Below are 16,313 nucleotides of genomic sequence, written 5' to 3'. Positions count from 1 at the left end.
TTATAAAAAATCTAGTTGTATGTCATTATTTGTTACAGTGAAAAAGAAGATATGCAATGAGGTTGTAGGGTTCCCACCCAGATTTGGAGTCGGTCCTTTTGCTGATAGGGTAGATTTGAACTCCCCTTTTTTGTTTGGATGTATTAATGGCTTTTGGTCAAGAATCACTGCTCCACTAGATCAGTTACACAGTTAAAAATCCAAAACACTCCAAAATCCCATTCTCAGTCACCACTACACAGTCGTAAATCCCACCTCTTTCTTGTAATTACCATCGTTTAATACCAACATTAAAAATATTACTGTTTTCTCCGTGGTGTTCCCTCCTTCTTGGCCAAATGCTAATACCCATCGTGGGTAATTCTTTAAAACTGTGGATAGTTTGATATGGTATATATAACGCTAGATAGATAACAATGGTGTAGAATAAAAGAAACAACTCATTCATCACTTCGTAAAGCCAAGTGAAATGTGTGTACTTTCGTAAAGGTTTTTTTTATCTTAAGGAGTATGTGGTGAAATACAGCACAGGATTCTTGTAATGATTAGTCAATTATTGATACAGTAGATGTTCACAGCCGTTAAAATGCCTGCCAAGACGCTAGAGTCACCAAAATATGGCCATTTCCATGAAGAAAACTAGTGATTGGTTTGCTTTAGTCTGAATTTTTATTCCATACTTGTAACTTTGAATATTTAAAGAGACATTTTTTTTTCAAATGTTAACAGGATTTTCTTCCATGAAATCCCAAGTGATGTTACAGTTCACATCGGAGGCGCTTCTTTTTCATTACACAAGGTATGACTTGTGATTGTATGTATCCTCTTGTTATTATCCATCTTATTTCTGTAATTTTATGCAGTTTCCTTTGGTGTCAAAGTGTGGTTACATAAGAAAAATAGTATCAAATCCCACGGATTCTGATCCTTTAGTGATTGAAATCCATGATGTCCCTGGAGGCCCTGAAGGATTTGAACTCGCAGCAAAGTTTTGTTATGGAATAAACTTTGAATTATCAACAGAAAATATTTCCATTGTGAGATGTGTTTCAGAGTTTCTTGAAATGACAGAAGATTATGCAATTGGAAACCTTGTAACAAGATCTGAAGCCTATTTAGATGAAGTTGCACTTAAGACATTAGCTGGTGCTGTCATCATTTTGCAATCATCAGTAAATTTGTTACCGATGGCTGAAAAAGTAAAGTTGATTACTCGGTGTATTGATACTATTGCATATATCGTTACCAAAGAAAGTGAGTTTTGTTCTTCAAGAAGCACGGATGATTTGGTTTCTTCTTCATCACATCTGAAAGGTATAGTTGATTGGTGGGTTGAAGATTTAATTGTGCTTAGAATCGATATATTTCAAAGGGTTCTTCTTGCAATGATTTCAAGGGGATTTAAACAAAATGAACTTGGTCCAATTCTAATGCTTTATGCCGAGAAGTGTCTTCAAGGTTTGGTAAGATTTCTTTTTGTTTTAGGTGTATTGAAAGATGGGTAAAGTGCAAGAAATGTTAACATGCTTTCATCATAGCGTCCAACTTTCATTTTTTTTTTCTATTACATAGTAGTCCTTTCAAAATTCTACCCAATTATAGATCTATCATCCAAATATAAAGCAATTTTCACTGCTACAATTGATAGATTTTTCAAAGTACAATATCCTGAAAAGAAAACTATAGTACTATAAGTAGGTAGATTTTAGAAGTAGAATGCTTTAATTGTAAAAAAAATGAAATTACAATGTCGTAATAAAAGAAATGAAGTAAGATGTTATGTTGAACAAATAAATAAAACTATATTGCTCTTTCTTGCATTACTTCTTTACTAAATGACATCATTTTTAGCTGGAGTTCCTATACACTTTCTACATGAATCACTTCATTCTATAATGAGAATTTTTCAATATAACTCCCATAAGAATCAAATAATTTTCCATTAACTCATATGTATAATTTAACATCAAACAGGAGATACACAGAACGAACAAGAAAAAAATTGACTCGAAACAAGAACACGAAAAGAGGATAGTTCTAGAAACAATAGTAAGCCTCCTACCAAGAGAAAGAAACACAATGTCGGTCAGTTTTCTTTCAATGTTACTTCGGGCAGCCATATACCTTGAAACAACAACGGCATGTAAGCTAGACTTGGAAAAACGAATGGGCTTACAACTCGGGCAGGCAGTGCTGGATGACATACTAATTCCATCTTTTCATTTTGATGGTGACATATTGTTTGATGTTGACACTGTCCAAAGAGTCATCATGAATTACCTTGAACACGTATTAGAAATCAATAATAATCAAGAAAACGACATGGAAAAAGTTGGAAAATTATTGGAAAGTTATCTTGCTGAAATAGCTTCGGATAGGAATTTATTACTATCAAAATTTATCAATTTTGTTGAACATATTCCAGAACAAGCTAAGGTATCAGATGATGCAATTTATAGAGCCATTGATATTTTCTTGAAGGTATGTATTTGTATCTTCTTCTTCTTACCATTTGATTTATTGGGTTTATGTCATAGTTTTGGCATGTTCGCCTTTAGTCACTTTAGTCATTTTAATAGTTTTGGAGCGTAACCAACTAATGATGTTGTTCTATGTGCGATTTATTATAACCTGTTATCACAGGTTTTACCGGTTTTCAGTGCTGATTTGGTTCACTTTTACATTGTCCACGTGGCAGTTGACTAGTTTTAGTCATTTTAAATGCATGGAAGGAGAACTAATCATATTTTGTGTATTCTTACTGGTTCATCTTCACTGAAAGGGTCTGTTTTATTTTATTTTATTAAAATGATATATAATAAATATTATTAATAATGACTAAAGAAGAATATATGTGAAATAGTTAGTTACCCTCCCCGTCAGTAAAAATGACTAAACTGCCACTTACTAGATCCACTTGCTCCAAATCCGCACCCAAAACTGGTAAATCCTGCTATAGCATTTCATAAAGGTTAATATCATAATTAGTAACATAGTTTGTTACTAAATTATGACATAAACAACTGTTTATATAACATTTTACAGGTTCATCCAACATTAAGTGATATGGAAAGAAAGAAAGTTTGCAGCTTGATGGACTGTGAAAAGCTTTCACGTGAAGCATGTGCGCATGCTGCCCAAAATGACAGGCTTCCTGTGCAAACTGTGGGTCAAGCTCTTTCCTATGAACAAAAGCGGTTAAGAGACACAATGAGTGGTGATGGTCTAATAGAGGTTGAACCCACCACTACCTCCACCTCCACCACCATCACCGCTACCACCGCCACCAACAAGCCATCATCCCATGAGCTTTCATGGCTGAAAAAAGAAAACCAGGACCTGAAACTTGAGGTTTTAAAAATGAAAATGAAGTTGAAAGAAGTGGAAAGATTGTCTAGTGAGAAATCTGTAGTCCGCAGCCCGCGTGTTCCTATTCGTTATTCAGCTGATCATAAACCACTGTTTCCTCAGAAATCGTTTTTGAATTCTTTATCGAAAAAGTTGGGGAAGCTTATGCCGCTTCTACGTGTTGATGGGGTTGTACCTTCGAGTACAAGAGGCAGGAATAAACCAAGTAAAGACCGAAGACATTCAATGTCTTGATTCGTTTGGGAATAGGATTCTGGATTCCATACGTTTGATATATTTGTGTGTGATGTTTTTTTGTAAAGTTTGTGTTTATATTAAAAATCGTTAGACGGTAGCTCGATGGTCAACTCACTACAACATTCGGACCCTATCCAGACAACATGTCGTCGGTATAGGCTATGCCGACGACATGTTGTCGGCAAAGAGTCATCGGTATAAACGTGTCGGCATAGGTCCATTATGTCGTCAGCATAGATATCGTCGACATAGCTCCACCTATTGTGACAACTCGTTGTCAGTACAACTTTTGTGAACGATATTTTCGGAAAAAAAAAAGTTTTATTAATAACCTGTGGTAACGACTTGTCGTCGCAAAAGGTCTAAGCTATTGCGATGATGGGTCGTCAGTATAGGTTTTTCACAATTTTCGATTACAGACCTATAGCAACGACTTGTTGTCGGGATAGCTAGTGGCTGTTTTTTTTAGATTTACCGATTTTGTACATTACCATTCCTGCATTTTTAACAAATCCAAAAAACATTGTAACATATATCAATTGAAATATATTAACTAGTTACCATTGTCTAAATTCAAAACAAAAAATTCAAGTTTAATATTACCATAAGTAGTTAACTAACATTGTTCAAAATACTAAGAAAACATCAACCATCATTGCCATAATCATCTTCTCCTTCTTCTTCTTCTTCCATCCTTTTGGCAAATTGTTGAGAGGTACTTGATTGTGTGTTATAGTTGAATACAAAGTTAGGAAATAGTGGTGGTTGGAAGTTCGGAATACATGCCGCCAATGATGCATTATATTGTTGCAAATATTCTTGCATTTGTTGTGCATCAAATTGGGATTGAGATTGGGGTTGAGATTGGGACGATTTGGAAGTGGAAAGGCATTCCTTTGGAATTCAAACCGAAGTTGGTGGTTGGTCTCCTACCCACCCTGCGAGCATGTCCACGTCTCGTCCCATGGGCACGTTCTAAACATTGTTCCTCATTTACTTCTCCGCCTTCCCCGACCTCGTTTTGTATTTTCTCATATTCCTCTTGAATTTTCTCCTAAAATAAAGAAATCAATTAACATACGTTAATTCAAACAAACAACTAAACTTAAACATTAAAATAATAATAATATTCCTTAAACAAGAAATTATAATTAATAATAATATATTTAAACAACACATTCATTTTGTTTATCACTTACCCAATATTCTTCCGCTTGACTTATACACCAACCCGAACCTTCTTTGTAGCGCATTTATCTTCAACCCTCAATATGTTGGGCGTGATTCCTATTTTATCATATAATAAGTGAAAAAAACAATAAATATATTTGTACAAATGTTAATAACAATTTTAAATAATATTAATCTATTTTATTACCTCTAAATAACGTCGGTGAGCATAGGATCCACATTCATGAGCACTTGTGTGAGGAAGTTTCGACCTAGTAACTTTATTTTTGACCCACGTGCATCTGTATTCCTTGGTTAAAAACAAAAAATCAATCATATCGTTCCAAGCTTCGACGATACATCAGGCGGTGGATATCTTCTTGACCTTTCCACATTATGATATCCACCAACTCTATCAAAAAAAATTTATATAATACTTGCTCTCTCGATAAGCTCTTTGCATATCTGTGTGGATACTCGCTCGAAGGGGTTCCCACAAGTTTTTGCCCCGATACCTATTAATATCAAAATAAGTTTGCAAAAGGAAAAACGTATTTGATTAGTAAAAAATATTTAATAAGTGTAAAATTCAATACATATAAAATATATTGTATACTTACCTCTAGCTTGGGATATAAATCATTTTTGTACTTGGTATGAACACGACGCCAAGTATGATACTGCAACGGTACATGTGATCCTACCAGATTTGAGATCAGTCTGACAAACACTTGCCCGTTGTCCCCTATAAATCGATATGTCCGCCCAGAGATATCAATTCTCAAATCCAAAGTCCTACACTTGTTTTTTTCATACTCGTCGTACAAATTTAGGTTTCTCCCTTTCCACGCACATTCACATTCACATTCTTCACTTGTGCTATATTTACATATACAATTGGAAATTTAGAAATTTAAAGCTTTAATATATCTAATACTTAAAAATTTCATATAAATTACAAGATTGGCAACCCGATGGTACACGGCGTGTGACCCCGTGTGGAGATCTGTCCCTACCGTCTCCTCTGTGTCCCCTCGCAACTTCTGCCATCTGTTTAACAAATATTATAAATGTTCAGAATATATAATAAAGCTACAAATAAGCAACATTTCAAAAATTAACAAATATTATAAGCAATCAGGATATATAATAACAATAGCATACTGTTAATCAGATTCATCACTAAAGCAATATACATGTACAACATCATCATCACTGTCATAGTTTTCATTATTTATTTCTTCATCTGAAGAGTATGTATCATCATCATCATTGTCGTAGTTAATGAAATCGTCATCGTGTATAGTAGGAGCAACATTCCTCCTAGCAACCACACTTTATTCACCAACTTAACCTAAAGCCGTCTGCATAGGCAAGGTGCCTAAGTCGACAACCAAGGTAAAATCAGTTGATTGAGTTTTGTTCACGACATCTATATCATTCCCAACACCGATACTTGGATGATTCCAATGTTTTCGATGATAAACCTCTTCTACAACTCTGTTGTTATTGTTATGTGTGGGATCTTGGAGATAAAATACTTGTTTAGCTTGTGTAGCTAAGATGTATTGTTGATCATCATGCCACGTTTTACCGACATACCATTCATGACTGGTATCGATAAGAGTCATATAATTTATAGTCTTTAAATGCCATTACGTAGTGACGCATGAAAACATTTACCACGAAAGAGTACAACTGATTTATCATATAAATAATGCAACTCTATGATATCATCTAATTGACCATAGAATGGTGTATAGTCTTCTTCGAATGTAACAACACCACTATTATGAGTAGTACGTCGGAGATCACGGCTATTCACGACAAATCGGACACCATTTACTATGCACGCAGTGTAAGAATATGCACGCAACAGACCATATTCCAATGCCTGAAGACATATCTTTTTGGAGACAATAAATCTGTAAGGAAATAGAAGATTGTATGTTTAAGTAATAAATTAGTTTTACATTATAAATATATAACATACTTACCTTTTCTTTGAACCATGAAGGAAATTCCTTTTTGAAATCACTTTTAGGCAATTTTGATTTGAATTCACTAAATATGGGACAAAGTAATTAGAATAGTAAAAAAACTATCGAAAAGGTAGTTAATAGATCATAAACATACGATTTGTAGCTTCTCATCTCATCGTCATTGTAATTGCTTAGTACAAACCAATGCAATGATTTTTTGGCCTCTTTACAAAGTTCAACGATTTCTTAACCGATATTGTTCGACATTGTGATGAGAACACAAAAAAATTCCTTTTTGGAAGTCCGGGATCATCATTTCTATCAGCACGGTTGAATTAGTTTGCATACCCTCAAGATACATAGAGTAGAATGTCAAAGCTTCATCTGCATCATAACCCTTTGCTATTGAACCTTCTGGGTTGGCTTTGTTTCTGACATAATTTTTAAGTTTTTTCATATATCTTTCAAAAGGATACATCCTTCTCATGTTTATAGGCCCTCCAAGAATGGCTTCATCAGGTAAATGAAGAATAAGATGAATCATTATGTCAAAAAATGTTGTAGGACATATCAACTCAAGATTGAATAAGATCTTCACCACTTCTGTTCTAGCATTTCTCATGTCGTTAACATCCAATGACCGTGCACAAATTTTTTTAAAGAATGTACACAAGTCAATGATTGTTCTTGAAACATTTGGTGGGAGACATGCTCGAAAACCTATAGGTAGCAATCATTGCATGAGGACGTGATAATCGTGAGACTTCAGCCCAACCAAATTTGATTAAGTATCATTAACCTTGTTCTTAAAGTTCGATCCAAAACTATCAGGTAGTCTAACTCCTTTAGTGAATTGACAGAAATGTTGTCGATCAATTGGTTTGAAAGACTAAGAAGCATGTGGGAGTATTTCTTTCTTCTTGCTTTCATGCTTGTTGTGTTTCTTCATCTTCTTGAATTTCTCTTGTGGCCATTGGTCTGGTCTAATGCCCATATTTTTCAAGTCAATTCTTGCTTCTTTTTTGTCTTTGCTTTTATCATTCATCAGTGTAGTATTCAGCACACTCTCATTCACATTCTTTGAAACATGCATAACATCGAAATTGTGTTTTAGGTCGATGGAAGACCAATAATCAAGCTCAAAGAAGATACTTTGTTTCGCCCAATTTAACTCTCTCCCTTTTCTTTCATCGCCGTGATTTTTTTTTTGCCCCCATAATCAGGACGTTTCCCTGGAATTTGATCAGAGAGACAATTTACTTGTTTTAATATAGTTGCATTAATGATTCGTCTAGGACGGAATCTTGTCTCAGGTTGACCATCAAACAATAGACTCTCCCTCCAACTACGGTTTATATTCAAGAATCGTTTGTGGCCAACATACGACATCTTGTTGGTCACATAAATGGAAGATGTGTCTTCGTTACAAGTACGACATGCTAAATAACCTTGACCACTCCATCGAGACAGACTACTATGTGTTGGGAAATCATTGATAGTCCATAACAACATTGCACGCATATTGAATACAATGTTGGTTGATGCATCTCTCGTTTAGACTCCTTTAGCCCACAACATTTTCAACTCATCCACCAAAGGCCTCAAGTAAACATCAATGTCCTTTGCGGGTGATCTAGGGCCAGGAATCAGAAAAGTTAGCATGAAAGAAGACTCTTTCATACATATCCATGGAGGTGTATTGTAGGTAATTAATATAACCGACCAAATACTATAATTGTTATTAAAGTTGCCAAATGGATTAAAGCCATCAACAGCTAAACCTAAACGAACATTTCTAGGTTCTTTGGCAAACTCTGGATATCTCTTATCAAATTCATGCCATGACTTCCCATCTACCAGATGAGACATCATACCGTCCGTTGATCTTCTAGTATTATGCTAAATCATATCTTTAGCTGTGAATTTGGAACTATACATCCGTCGAAGTCTTAGAGTCAAAGGAAAGTACCGCAACACTTTTTTTGGTACTCACTTCCCCTTTGTGGTTGTGTACACCCATCTACTCTCATTACAAATTGGGCAATTATGCATGGAATCGTTCTCCTTCCAAAACAAAACACAATCATATTTGCAAGAATGGATGGACTCATATCCTAACCCTATCTTTCTCAAGTTTTTCTTAGCTTCATAGTGTGAAGTTGGAATCTTGCTCTTCGGGAAAGCAACTCTTAGCAACTCTACAAGTTGGTAAAATGAACTATTTGTCCATTTATTAATCATTTTAATAAGCAACAACTTTGCCAAAAAGTTTATAGAAGACATCTCACAATCAGGGTATAACTCAGTATTGAGCTCCTCAAACAAAGCATCAAATTCTAGGTCCATCCCTCGTCCTTCATCATCTGTATTTTCTTCATTTGTATTTTGTTCTGCCATAACATCAGCAATTACATCAAACATCTCCTTTGTTGTGTAACGTTTATTGGAGTCGAATTGTAGCCCAAATACGAAACAGGGCACTTCTCACCGTGATAAATCCATATAGTATACGATTTTAGAAACCCACGATCATGTATGTGGGCATAAACCCTACTCAACAACTGTTGATACATATTCACAAACTTTACATATAGACAACGCACTTTGTGTTCAGAGTTAATGTGGTTTCTAGCAATCTCTATAAAGTTTTTAAGACCTTCCAAGAATTTTGGTGACGTTCAGTTTTCACAAATCCAACTCTTATCGATCGCCATTACAGTTTCATTATTAAAAATTACATTGTATACATAGTTAAATTGTATTTTGGCTATATGTGAATGTGTATTGCATGACTTTTTGTTTAAGAAAAAACGGACGGAATGGATAGATTATTCACAAGTATATAAAGAAATATATACCCTAGATGTAGAAATTGGACAGAATTGATAGAGTATTCATTTGGATAGGCTTCTAAAACCACAATGAGTCAATGTAATTTTATAGCAATGTACTTTTATTAGTTTGTTTAAAGTATATATACATCTTATTTTTTTCAATTACATCACTGTACTTTGAATATTTTTTTTTTGTTTTATTATAGCACCATACGTTTAATAGCAACGTAGTTTTATTATTTTGTTTTATGTTATAACTATCAAATAGAAATGAAAATAAAATACTTCAATAAACAAGCCAAAAAAAGTATGTTGCTATTAATAACCTTTGTAGTTTAAATATTTTTTATTTAGTAAACTTTATTCTCAATAAACATACTTTTATTTGTTTAAATATATTTATATTTTGTTTTATGTTTCTATTAGTAACGTTTGTTCTTAATGACAAACATTTTAACTTAAAAATTAAAGACTTTATCATTTCATTCACTCAAGCTAATAAACTAAACAAGTAGCACAACCATACATATTTTACATTTTATACATAAAATTTCATATCAATAAAACGAAGAGCAGAATCACACATATTTCACAATCATACAAAATTTCGATTTCGTATAAACCTAAACAAGTAAATTAACATTGTATACATACAATTTCAATTTCATATGTACCTAAACAAATTTGAATTTCATATAATATTTTAACCACAATTTCAATTTCATATAACATTAATCAACTAAATTAACATTTTATACATACAGCTTCAATTTCATATAAACTTAAACAAACAAACAACATACATGTACCAAACAAACAACACAATCATACACATACCAAACAAACAACATAATTCTCTAATCGTAGGAGGATTAATTTCAATTTCAATTTCATATAAACTTATACATATATACAATTTCAATTCAATACAAATTAGAAAAAAATGCTAACCTTTTTCGTTTTTCTTGCTGTGATAGCAGGAATCTGATTGTCAAAATTGATAATGATCCTCCAACGGTGGCTGGTGGTCACCCGAAGAACACAAAATAAGAAAACACACACACACACACCAAACCCACCAGATTACTTACTTACCTACTGTGGTAGTGAAAGAGAAGCTAGAAAGAGGTTGGATTCATCGGTGGGAGGCTGAGGGTGGTGGAAGACGGTTGTCAATGACGGTGGTGAAGCAAAGCCTCTTCACCACTAGTGGACAGCTATAACACCAAAAAAAACCCACAATTTTTGGGTAAAAATCTTTACAACAAAACAATAAACAACAAATTATGAGTAGAAAACATGTTACCTGGAGCAAATCGTCGGTTGTGGAAGGCAGAATACGATTTTCTTCGGAGAGAAGACATAGAGTTGTGTCTGTGCGAATGAATGGACTGACTGCGTCTTTCTTAGGGTAGACCCCTATGTCGATGACTTGTCGTTAGGATAGGGTCCATACAAACGATGTCATTTCAATTATGCTTAAACAAAAAAAATTAAAAAATAAAACCCTGTGCAGACGACTTTGTCGTCGGGATAGATGTTTCACACGGATCGCCACGTGGCTTGCGACGACATGTCGTCGACATAGCTTACATAAAACGACGACGTACTATATTTCTGGAAGATGTATTTAAAATAAATGGAAAATCTATTTTTCGATACGTATCCCGACGAGAAGTCGTCGGTATAGAGTTTCAATATACCGCGAAAAATTTTGTCATTCCCGCCAGACCTGTAGCGACGACTTGTCGTCGGCACAAATGTCATGGTCCAAGAAATTTAGTCAAAGTTTGCAAAGGGTGTGCAGACGAATTGTCGTCGGCATAGATTTACTTTTAGCGACGATAACCGTCGTTAGGTGTCGTCAGCATAGATTCGTATTCTTGTAGTGACTGGTGTTAAAGGATTAATTTGTCTTGGAGGGGTTAATCCGGCACCATAGATTGTTAATGAAATATTAAAATTAATCAAATATTAATATATTTAAAAAAAAAACAAATAATTCAAAATTAGAAATAAGAAAATTTGTAATTAGAAAATTTGAAAATACGAAAATACGAACATTTTGATATAATATTCGAAATTTTGAAAATTTTGAAATAACAAAAAGAAGTTGATTTTTTGAATTTTCTTTTTATATTTGTAAATTTTTTTTTACTTTTATTGACTTTTTTTAATAAACTATTAATGTTGAACATGCTCCAAAAACAAACATTGCATGCATGGGTTTTTTTGTTGGCAACACTTTCTGGTATCCGTCACTAAAACGCGTCGCTATATTTTCTCTCAAATTCCTTGTTTCCCAAGCTGCATTTATTGTTTTGGATTCTTATTCCTAAGTTTTAGACTTATATCAGAGCTTTTAAGATCAATACCTACCTCTTGTTTCTGCAAGACCGTGTTCTTCATCCCTTGATGATTGTAATCTTTTGGGTTCGTTTGTTGGCCGATCTTCACTGCACTCACATAATATTCACCCGTTTTCACACGTACACAAGTCATTTAATAGTATAAGTGGTTATTATTTTTTCAAGCGGCCCCTTCGATACCGTCTTATTAAATATGTACAACATCAAAAAAATCAAAGAATCAAACCATAAAATAGTTTTGTTAGTGCGGTTTCCCAAAATCGTACCGTTAAAGCATTTTCTAATGCGGTTTCTGGAAACTGCACCAAAAATCATGTAGAAATCGCCCAAAAAACAATTACAGCCGCACAAAAAAACAATTCGCACTAAAAAATATTGAACCGCACCATTAATCTTTCCTCTAAAAATTTCATTCGAATTTTTTATTTCGCGTTAGATCCCTCCAAATTTCGTTCAAAACTTTCATGTTTTTCAAAATTTTCATTCAGTCTTCCCTCTTTTATATAATGTCGGAGATGCAAGCTCTTCTCATAATTATAGATTTGTCGTTTCTGTTATTAATTGTGAATGGATGTCCTATTTTAAGTTTTAACGATGTTTTCTTTTTCTAATCTTTGCATATGCCTTTTCTTCCGTGATATATGTCCAAAAAACGATCCAAAGACTTATGATGTTTGCTTCAATGACTTTTAATCAATGAGTATGGAGCTAGTTTTTACAGAGTGAGTTTTAAGATGTCAAAAAAGAAATTGAAACAACTTCGATGAAATGTGATTTCCCAAGAACAAAATTTTAATTTGTAGAGAAAAAGAAATTGTAGAAATTAAAACCACCCTTTTTGGAAGAAAAGAAATTAGGATTGAGCATTTGAATGAAAAAACTCACCAAACATACCTAAATGCATTAAAACGAAGCTTCATAAGTAGATTGGTGTGCATCAATGGCTAACCTATTAATTGGTCTGGTTTTAGGTAGCTATTTCTTGAGGCGGTTTTAGTAGTTTTTTGGTGCAATTTTGGCAATTTTTAGGCAGTTTTGGCTAGTTTTTGGTGCGATTTTGTATATTTTTTAGGCGGTTTTGTCAATTTTTTTGTACAATTTTAGCTATTTTTGTGGTGCGGTTTTGTATATTTTTTGGCACGGTTTTGGAACTGCACCATTAAATAAGGATAGTTTTTGTTGCATTATTTTTTAAAGGCCTAGTATGCTCAAGAGTCATATTAAATTGATATTACTAAATAACATATGATATTAATAGGTCACACTAACAACAACTTGATACAATTGATTAATTATTAGAAATTGATTTTAATAAATATGCAATAAAACCCTTATAATTAAATTGGAGATTATTTATTTTATGGAAAAAATAAATTCCATTAGCAAGTAACTTAAAATACATCATATGGTATGATGTATAAGTCATGTACAAACTTTTGGACTAGTTGAATCCTTTTTTCTTTTTCTTAAAAGATAAGGTGTATATCTTATAAAAGAGTTTATAAAAGTTTGACTTTCTTTCTTTTTCTTTATGCAAATTTTGAGATATCTCCCTATCTAATAAACAAAACCAGATGTCCACGTGTCCGTTCAAAACATTAGTATTCTACCAATGTAAAATACCGGTTTTACCTCTTCTTTGTTTCACGTAGAATTCGATATGGAATATGGAATATGGAAAATATGTAATATGGATATGGAATGGAATATGGAATCCATATAACACCCTGTTTTGGAACATATGATATCAATCTTTCTTTACAGCATCCCGTTTCCAAGGTTTTGCATCATCGACACTTGACTTATCGGATATTCAATCACAGGCTTCAATTCTTTTGGTAAGTTTCTGCTTATGAATTCTGCTTCTCAATGTGTATATGTACGCCCCTATTTCCCACAGAAGAACAAAACATGGCGAGGTTTATTTGGCGTATTGGACTTTGACTGGAATGTTTGATTCACCGTATATACACCTACCCCTGCCTGGATTTATACGAATTTAAGGTTTATTTGGTGTATTGGACTTTGACTGGAATGTTTGATTCATCGTATATACCCCTACCCCTGCCTGGATTTTTACGAATTTAAATATGAAAAAGATTGGATATTTACATAGTACTACTTAAGATAGCATTCACTAATATTTTTTGGGATTTTGTCATTATTTTACACCATTCACCCAAGTGAAACGATCAACTGTGCATCCCAACCAAACCCCATGTTTGCCATCTTCTTAATCTCTAGTTCTCTGTTATATTATTTAGGTTAGAGTTCTTCTTGTGTAGCCTTCATTCAGTAATATTTTGTTGTATTTTGTATAAGAATTAAGAAAATCAATTTGTTGTTATTCATATACTTTTCTTGGGGTATGAAACCGGTGCATGCATTCTCTAAAATCTGTTTTTCTGTGTATTGAATGTGTAACAGGAGGAAACAATGTGAAATGTCATTTTTGCACCAGTCAAAGTGTTTTTAAATTACCAATTAAGGCATTGTACCTTTCTTTTTCTAAAACCTTAGAAGTTGCATATTTCTTGTCAGTTGCATATTTCACACCTAATCATTAAAAATAAGAGTATAAATTATAATTCAATCTATTATCCACTGTTATAAGGTATCATGAGGTTTGTTAATTGTTATAAGGTATCATCCAACTTCACCTCCAAATTATCCATATAAAACTGTTTAGCAAATCATTTTAATAAAGAAAGAAACGATAGACAAGATAAGAAGATGCCTAGAAGTTGAATAGTAAATGGGTGACAATAAATCTAAACATTTAGATCTTTAACTTCTGTGTTGTTTCCTTCTTTCCCATTATTATTTTTAATTATGAATATTTGATTTTATATTTCATTATTATGTTTAATTATTAATGATGTATAGGGGTATATAGTTTCTGTTAGCATGTTTCTTTCAGTTTTTCTATTCTCTGTTTGAATGTGTGAATATAACTATATTGCATTATTGAGTTTTCTCTTATATTATTAGTACTCCATGGACATAATGGTAATTTTATTTGTGTTTATAATTTATGTGTGTACTTTTCTTCTATTGTTTTTCTTATTATTGTATATCTGTCTTTCTGTTATAGTGACAATGGCAAATAGAAACATCACTTTGATTAAAGACTTGGACAATATGAAGGATGATTACACACTAAAAGTTTCTATCATCCGGCTATGGAGATCACTTTCAGATGTTAACCCCACTATTGTCAAATCAATTGAAATGAAATTCACGGATGAAATAGTAAAATCTACTATTCCAATTGCATTATTCAAAATCATTGTTTTATTTATTTGCTCATTCCAATTTATATTTATTAAAATATCACTTTTTAACAATATATAATATTCTTACCCTATGTGAATAGTGTACTAAAATCCAAGCAAGTGTCTATCCAAGAGATTTTCAAAGGTTTGAGTCCAAACTGAAAGAAGATCAAGTTGATTACATACGATCCCCCACTATCGTTCCTAACAGATACAATTTTAAAAGAAGTGATGTAACCTCCAAGTTAAACTTGCATGGAAGAACAACTATGAATGAGTGTCTACACTTTCAATCCAAAACAACATATTGGTTTACTTGTGTTTCTTTTGAAAGAACTATCTCTGCCACAACTACCTCTAATGACTCAATTGTTAATTTCCCCCCCCCCCCCCTTCTTGATTGTATATTATATTTAATTCTTTGATCTTACCTCATTTTGACATGTTGTATTATCATTTTATAGATGTTATTGGTGAAGTGGTTTCAATAGGAAGGCTTGATTCCCGTGATGTCAGCAAATCTCGACATAGATGTAACAACCCGAAATTTCATATCACTTCTTGTAATCCAATTTGATCAACCAAACGTCGTTTCCAATTTCGTTTTCGATTTCACCATTTTAATTAAGTCATTAACTTGCACGTATCTAAAATGACTTAATGGGTGTCTTAATACATTTAGAAATCATTTTAACACCCCACTTTAGTGATCGGAATATTCCTAGAATTTACCGTATCGGGTTACGACAACCTAATCGGGTGCGACCAAAAGCCTCGCCTAACGCCGGTATCGGGTAGAATTCCACTGTATCCAAAACTTAGACACTATATAAAGTGTTTTAAGACTCCATTTGAAGCCTTTGGCCATTTTCTCATAAAACTCTCCCAACCTCTCTCCTCATCCATAATCAAAGGTCCAAAAACAAAGATTTAGGGCTTCAAATCAAAGAGGTATCATCTCTAACTTGTTATTCAACCTCTTTAGCCTTCAAAATGATGATTAAATTAAGTTTTGGGACCAAGAACATGAGTTTACGGCCAAGGAGCAAGCTTGGGCCATAAACTCCTCAAAATGGG

At 33.4% G+C, this 16,313-nt stretch overlaps 1 pseudogene across 1 annotated transcript; it reads left to right on the top strand.

Moving 5' to 3' along the window:
- Positions 1 to 270: 270 nt before the first annotated feature.
- LOC145097522 (BTB/POZ domain-containing protein SR1IP1-like) lies at positions 271 to 3,703 on the top strand (annotated as a pseudogene). Its single transcript, XR_013704389.1, has 5 exons — positions 271 to 649; positions 730 to 799; positions 864 to 1,463; positions 1,975 to 2,481; positions 3,046 to 3,703. The product of XR_013704389.1 is annotated as a BTB/POZ domain-containing protein SR1IP1-like (transcript).
- Positions 3,704 to 16,313: the final 12,610 nt, after the last annotated feature.

This window comes from Lactuca serriola, chromosome 4, assembly GCF_051521515.1.
Source record: "Lactuca serriola cultivar US96UC23 chromosome 4, Lser_US96UC23_V15, whole genome shotgun sequence".
NCBI classification, from domain to species: Eukaryota; Viridiplantae; Streptophyta; class Magnoliopsida; order Asterales; family Asteraceae; genus Lactuca; species Lactuca serriola.
This window is presented reverse-complemented; position numbering and strand designations above follow the sequence as displayed.